Here is a 7,670-nt window from a genome sequence, read left to right as displayed (position 1 = left end):
GAGTTCTTAACTGTCACTCAAATGTCATTTTTAATTTTTTCCTGTGTGATCCTGTTCTCATTCTCCTTCCATTGTATTTTGAAAAATAGAAGGGGAAGGGGAAGGGGGAAGGAGGAGAAGGAGGAGGAGGAGGAGAAGGAAGATTAAGAGGAGGCTATAAATATTTTTGTTCAGTCTTGGATAAATGTACCTCCAATCCACATCCTCTAGAAAATCATAATTGTGAATCATGAAAAAGGTCATTAAGTGCTACAAAAAGTCTTTCAGTTTAAAACTGAGTAAGTTTATAGTCATTCATACATACCCCAAATCCTGCTCTGCTGCCTCATCATGGTGGGGGGAGGGGGGTTCCAGGGAGGGATGAGCAAAGAACATCAGAAGTTTGTGCTAAGAGTATATACACATAGTCCTCGCTTAACAATGGTAATTGGGACTGGAATTTCCATTGCTAAGTGACATGGTTGTAAAGCAGCACATCACATGACTGCACAGCAACAGCAGTTCTGGCACTTCCGGTTGCCACCATTAAATTAATCCTGCGATGCCACATGGTCTTCATTTGCAACCTCCTCCTGGCTTCCCCACTGACTTTGCTTATTGGAAGCTGGAAGTGAAGGTTACAAATGGTGGTCACATGACATAATTGTGAGCCAGTCGCCAATCGCCCAGATCGTGATCACATGTCCGCAGGGACGCTGTGACAGCCGCAACTACAAGGACCGGTCATAAGTGCCACTCATTCAGTGCCATTGTAACTTTGAATGGTCGCTGAATGAGTGGTCATTAAACAAGGACTATCAGTATTCCCAGCAGGGTCACCTAAGGTGAAAAATCCCAGCTGCCCAGCTAATTATGAAAATAATCCCAGCTGCCCAGCTAAAGCAAGCAGGCACCTATATTGGGCAGCAGTGATATAGGAAGAGAGTGGAGGAAGATGTGACAATGGCAAAGGTGTTGATTCTTACTGCGTATGAGAAGGCAATGTTAAACCACTCCTGTATTTTTACCAAGAAAACCACGATTGATGATATAGTGCCAGGTGATGGGCTCCTCAGGTCAACTGGCGCTCAATGTATTACTGAGGAAGACCTGAGGACCTTTTAGAGCACTAATGGTGTTTATGATGTAGTGAGATGAAAGCCTTCAGGACATCTAGTTGCTGATGTTGCCTTTGGAAGAGAAAATCCAAAGCTGCAAAGACAGAACTATAGTGTGAACATGAAATGTAAAAAGCATTACTATTATTTTTTTATTATTGCTAGTATATTTTTATCCCTTTTTATCTCTGTCTCTGTCTATCATCTGTCTATCCATCCATCCATCCATCCATCCAATCATCTCAAGGCGGTGAACATACCTGCCTCCTACTTTCCCCACAACAACAACCCTGTGAAGTGGGTTGGGCTGAGATAATGACTGACCCAAAGTCACCCAGCCAGCTTTCATGCCTAAGGGAGGCCTAAAACTCACGGTTTCCTGGTTTCTAGGCCAGCACTTTAACCATTACACCAAATTGGCTGGGAAAGCTCAACACAGTGAAAGACAAAATGAAACAAGGAAAGTCTTTCAGAAGATCTCTGAACTCAAAAGGAGGTTCCATTGTCAAATTGGTATTCTAAAGGATGCTGATGTAATAGTAATAGTAATCAATTCAAAAGAGATCCAGTGAAGATGGAAGGAGTATGCTGAAATAATGTATAGTAGAGATGTCAACATCCAAGATACCTTAGAAGATATTCCCTACTTACCAGAACCTCCAGTATTAGAAAATACTAGAACAACCAGCCTTAGAATTGACAGTGAAGATATTGACGTGGTGGACAGCTTCTCCCTTTTAGGATCAACCATCAACAGTAAAGGAACAAGCAGTCAAGAAATAGGCCACAGACTAGCACTTGGTAGAGCAGCCATGAAGGCCTTGGAAAAGATATTCAGATGTTGTGATGTTTCTTTATCTACAAAGATCAGAATTGTGCAAGCCATGGTATTCCCTGTGACACTCTATGGAAGCTAAAGTTGGACTCTGAAGAAGCAGAGTAGGAAGAGTATTGATGCTTTTGAACTTTGGTGTTGGAGAAGACTCCTGAAATACCATGGACAGCCAAGAAAACAAACAAGTGGATCATCAAACAAACCAACCCAGAGCTCTCACTCAAGGCACAAATGACCAGACTCAAATTATCAGACTTCAGACACATTATGCAAAGATCCAGCTCCCTAGAAAAAGCTGTAATTCTGGGAAAGATGAAAGGAAAGAGAAGAGGATTATTGTAAACCACCCAGATTCCCCCCATGTGGGGGAGATGGGCAGTGGTAAAGTTTGTTAGATAGATAGATGATAGATGATAGATAGATAGATAGATAGATAGATAGATAGAGTGACCAGAAGCATGGTGGATGGACTCAGTTACAGTGGCAATGGGTATGCCATTGGAAGATCTGAAAAACCAAGTTAGGGATGGAGAAAAACTGTCTATGGGATCACTAAGAGTCAACACTGACTTGATGGCACATAATCAGTCAATCTATAGTCATTCACAGATTACAACCTGCCTTGTCAAAAACATAAAGTGATTTTTTCTAGGCATGCAGCAACATGGACGTTCTTGCTTATGCGTACAAACATTGAAGAAATACCTGAGGGGACTTTTTGGTGCTTTCTTTAGACTCATAATTCTTTAGATTTATTATGCTGCTTCTTAACGCTGGGTCAGTTAACAACAAGGCCCCGCTCATATGTGACTTGGTCACAGAGAAGGGGGCAGACCTGGCATGTATTATGGAAACCTGGCTGGGCCTGGAAGGAGGAGTGGCATTGTCAGAGATGTGCCCGGTCAGATTTCGGATGTGGCACTAGCCAAGATGCTAGGGCAGGGGAAGAGAGGTGGCAGTTATCATCAGAGAGTCTCTAGTGGCCTTCAGGGGCACTGCTCTGCAAGTAGCTGGTTGTGAGATCCTGTTTTTCAAGTTGGGTGCCTGAGAGCAGTTGGGAGTGTTGCTGCTGTACCAGCCTCCCTGCTGCATAGCAACCTCTCTGCCTGAGCTGCTGGAGGCTATCTCAGCATTGGCAGTGGAGTTCCCCAGGCTTATGGTTCTGCCATCCCTGGGGTGGCGGCCATGGGCCTGACTAGATTATTCGGGACCTGGCTCGAGACAGTGGCCTCACACCAACTTAGTTTTCTTGTCGGAGCAGTGGTGATGTGATCTGAGGGGAGAGTTACATCTTTCCCCTTTGTCATGGTCAGATCACGCCCTGGTGACCTTGAGATTCTCATATGCCACCCCACTCCACAAGGAGGCAGGACCTATTTGATCGGTCCACCCCCAGCAACTAATGGACCCAATGTGGTTTCAGAGGGAGCTGGGGGTTATACCCGAGGATCTGCTGCATGGTCCAGCGGAGGCCCTGGCAGCTGCCTGGAATAGGGAGGCAACTGGGGCCTTGGATAGGATCGTGCCTGTGCAGCCTGTCTTATCCCATTAAACCAGACACTCCCTGTGGTTCACGGAGGAGTTAAGGGTTCTGAAGAGGATTAAGAGATGTCTAGAGCACTGCCGGAGAAAGACAAAAACTGAAACGACACAAGCTAGAGCTGCGATTAAGGCCTACCTTGTGATAAGAGCAGTGAAATGTCAGTATTTCTCCACTCTCATTACATCCGCAGAATGCCACCCAGCTGCCCTGTTTAGGATCATCCAATCCCTGTTGGGCAAAGAGGATCCAGAAAATCATCTACAGGGCCATGCTGAGGAGTTCTTGAAGCATCTGCAGGATAAAATTGCTCAGATTTGCTCTAAGTTGGACTCCAAGCACGAGACAGGGTCTGTGGAGATGCCTGGGGAACGTACTTACCTAGTTATCTGGGAACAGTTTGATCATGTTGGACCTGAGGAAGTGGACAAGATCCTCCAGACTGTAAATGCCACCACATTAGACCCATGTCTCTCCTGGCTGGTGAAGGCAGCTCAGGAGGTGATGGGTGATTGGGCCCAGTCAATGGTAAATACATCCTTGCAGGAGGGTGTGTTTCCGGTGGCCTTTAAGGAGGCACTGGTGTGCCCCCTCCTCAAGAAACCATCAATGGACCCTACTGTACTGGATAATTTTCATCCAGTCTCCCACCTCCCTTTTATGGGGAAGGTGGTTGAGAAGGTGGTGGCACTGCAGATCCAGAGGATCCTGGAGGAAGCAGATTATCTAGGCCCCTTTCAGTCAGGTTTCAGGCCCAGATATGGGACAGAAACACCATTGGTCACATTTATGGATGATCTCTGGCAGGAGCTGGATGGAGGCAGTGCATCTATCCTGGCTTTCCTTGACCTCTCAGAAGCTTTTGATACCATCGACCATGGTATCCTTTTGGGTTGGCTCAGGGAGTTGGGGGTGGGCGGCATAGTTTTACGCTGGTTCACCTCCTTCTTCCAGGGCCAGTCCCAGTTGGTGTTAATAGGGGAGGAGAGATTGGGCCCACGGCCCCTCCTCTGTGGGGTGCCGCAAGGTTCGGTACTCTTTCCTCTCCTTTTTAACATCTACATGAAACTGCTGGGTCAGATCATCCATCTCCACGGGATGAGGTATCATCAGTATGTTGATGATACTCAACTATACATCTCCATCCTGGAGGAAGTAAGTGATGCTGTTACTGCCCTTTCCAGGTGCCTGAGGGCTGTTGGAGGCTGGATGGGGAACAACAGGCTTCAGCTGAATCCTGGTAAGATGGAGTGGCTGTGGGTTAATGGCCCCTTGGCTCCTAGGAATTTGCCATCTTTAGTTCTGGATGGGGTTGCACTGCCCCAGACAGATCTGGTGCATAACTTGGGGGTCCTCTTGGATTCACGACTCCTGCTGGAAGAGCAGGTGGCAGCCGTGGCCAGAAGGGCCTTTGTGCAACTTCGTGTTGTGCGCCAGTTATGCCCCTTCCTGGAGCGAGAGGCCCTTCGAACGATCACTCATGCCCTGGTCATCTCCCATATAGACTACTGTAATGCACTCTACATGGGGCTACCCTTGAAGAATATCCGGAAGCTACAGCTGGTCCACAATTCAGCCGCGCAGGTGATTTTAGGTGCCTCAAGATCAGCACATATTACTCCTTTGCTCCACGAGCTGCACTGGGTGCCAGTTTCCTTCCGGGTCCAATACAAGGTGTTGGTTATCACCTTTAAAGGCCTACATGGCATGGGTCCAGGTTACCTAAGGGACCGTCTCATCCCCATTACATCGACCCGTCTCACCCGGTCATGCAGAGAGGGCATGCTACGGACCCCGTCGGCAAGAGAATTCCATCTGGTGGGGTCCAGGAGGCGGTCCTTCTCTGCAGCAGCTCCCGCCCTTTGGAACACCCATCCCCCAGAAGTGAGGCTAGCCCCCTCCCTCCTGGACTTCAGAAAACAGCTGAAGACCTGGTTTTGTTATCATGCTTGGAGTGGGGAGAGGAAGAGCCACTCTTGGGGTTGGTTGGTTCCCTAGTCCTGCCAGGACCAGTTTTATCCCCTGATGGGTTGAATTAGATCTGCTGTTACTTGGATTTCATTATATTTTGTATTTGTATTTATTGATTATTGATATTATTTATGATTTTATTGAATTTTAAATTGTTTTTATTGTGGACTGCCCAGGGTCCCCCATGTGGGGGAGATGGGTGATGATAATAATATGATAAATAAAATAAATAAAATAAATAAATATTTATGGCAAGACTTGCCAGGCATCCAAAAACAGCAGGTAAGCAGATAAAACATAGTTTTAAAAATATCACCTGCAGAGTTAGATGATAAACATTTCTCACACAGAGAAACTAAATACACTGCATAACTGAAACACAAAAATAGTTAGAGAAAGATACAGGTTTCAAGATCCTATTTAAAAAGAAAAAAGAAAACAAGAACTTGGGAGACTCCAAAACATATAGAAGATGCTGAGCAAGGATTTGAAATGCCATGATGGAGGAAATTCATTTTTTTTCCTGCTGTGGGAAAGGGTCCCAATGCCTTCTGAAGTACATGAAGAAGATCTTCATGTAAGGATGGATTTTGATCCAATCAACATTCCTTCTGCTGTAGAAGAGCTCCACCTGTGCGTTCCAGGAGAAACTTTGTACTTGCTGCCTGAATGCCTGCCTGGCAGAAAAACATTTCTGCTACTGCTATGGACACAGCAAGTTCATGCAGTCTTGTAATCCCTGTGAGAAGGTGTTTTACCAATAAGAAGATGTGAAAAGTCTTCAGCCCTGATACCTCTGTGCTGTATGAACAGAAGTGGGGTGTGACACCTCCCATTGACATCCATGTCTATAGCAGAAGATTTACAGCAAACAACACCTTGTTTATGCCACTGCCTGTAAAAAGGCTCTGTGAACCCAACTGTAGATCCAGCTGTGTATATTAGGAATGCCACTGTGCAGAGTTTTTGTCAGCATGCAAAGGCATTCGATCCATGAATCGTTAGCACAGCTTTGCACAATCTCTCTCTCTCTCTCTCCCCTCTGTTGACTAGATGTGTGAATCAGATGATGTTATAATCCCTCTGCATTTGTTTAAAATAGCCCTATTTTCTAGTTCATGCTCACATATAGGCCAACTATGCACCTTGTTAGTAAGTATTTAAACTGGAAGTAATAAATTAACACGATCAAACTTGGAGGCAAACTTTGTGCAGAATTTGTTACAGCTATTTGCATTTAATTGTAGAGCTGCCATTTGAAACATTAAAGAAATCATGGAACAATGAAGTCATTTGGAACATTACTTGTTGCCATGAAGATTCCAGTTGATCTGTTAGGACTAATGGAATCAATCTTGATAGGAAAAAGTGGCATTTGAGCTAATAGTTGAGTATCAACAGCCATGCTCTCACCTTTTTGTTGCCCTGCTTCTCTTCTGAGCATCACATTGGCTACATCTCTAGGCTCTTGAAAAAGGGTTTGCAAAAACTTTGTTTGTATGGCTTCAAATGATTTATAATGAAGGAATGGTCCCAGCTGAGAACCATATAACATTTGAGCCAAGGGTTTTGCTATAAAAAGTTTCAAGGTTGTTTTTATGCATTCCCCACTTCTTTGTGCTTGAGAAACAGCATGATCAATGTGCATATTCCAGGCACATGTAGACTGGAGCACTACCCCCAAATGCCTGAAGCTTTTAACCTGCTCAATTTCCTTCCCTTCAATGGCCCATTTAAATCTTGAGTTTCTTGGCAACGACCACCACTTTGGTTTTCTGGTCATTCATTACCAGTAGGTGCTCTTGGCAGAAATGGGTGAAAGTCCATATGCATTAATTCTCCAATTCAACTATTGTCTGCATTTCTTTCTGGTCTTTATGTTAAACCGAATAATATCGTGCAAGTGTTAGTTTTCTTTAGTGTTCATATAAGGAGTTCTCTAAGAAGGTCTTTAGATTATCATTTCTATAAAGCATTATAATTGCATACCCAAAATGGTGTCATTCTCCAGTGAATGCCAAACAAGGAGAGTCTTACAGGTCAGATGACAACAATTAGTCAAATAAGTATGGAAAGTGTCAGCCCCTCAAGGTGGACTGGATTTGAACACCAAATTCATGAATATTAAAACTACTTTGATTATAGGGTTGCAGTAACAGAACATTGCAAATCTGAATGCGCCTCCCCACTCCCTGCCTTTATCCTAAAGAGAACTAGGGAGGGTCAA

Source organism: Candoia aspera, chromosome 1 (assembly GCF_035149785.1).
Source record: "Candoia aspera isolate rCanAsp1 chromosome 1, rCanAsp1.hap2, whole genome shotgun sequence".
NCBI classification, from domain to species: domain Eukaryota; kingdom Metazoa; phylum Chordata; class Lepidosauria; order Squamata; family Boidae; genus Candoia; species Candoia aspera.
The sequence above is the reverse complement of the archived record's forward strand: the minus strand, read 5'-3'. Positions refer to the sequence as shown.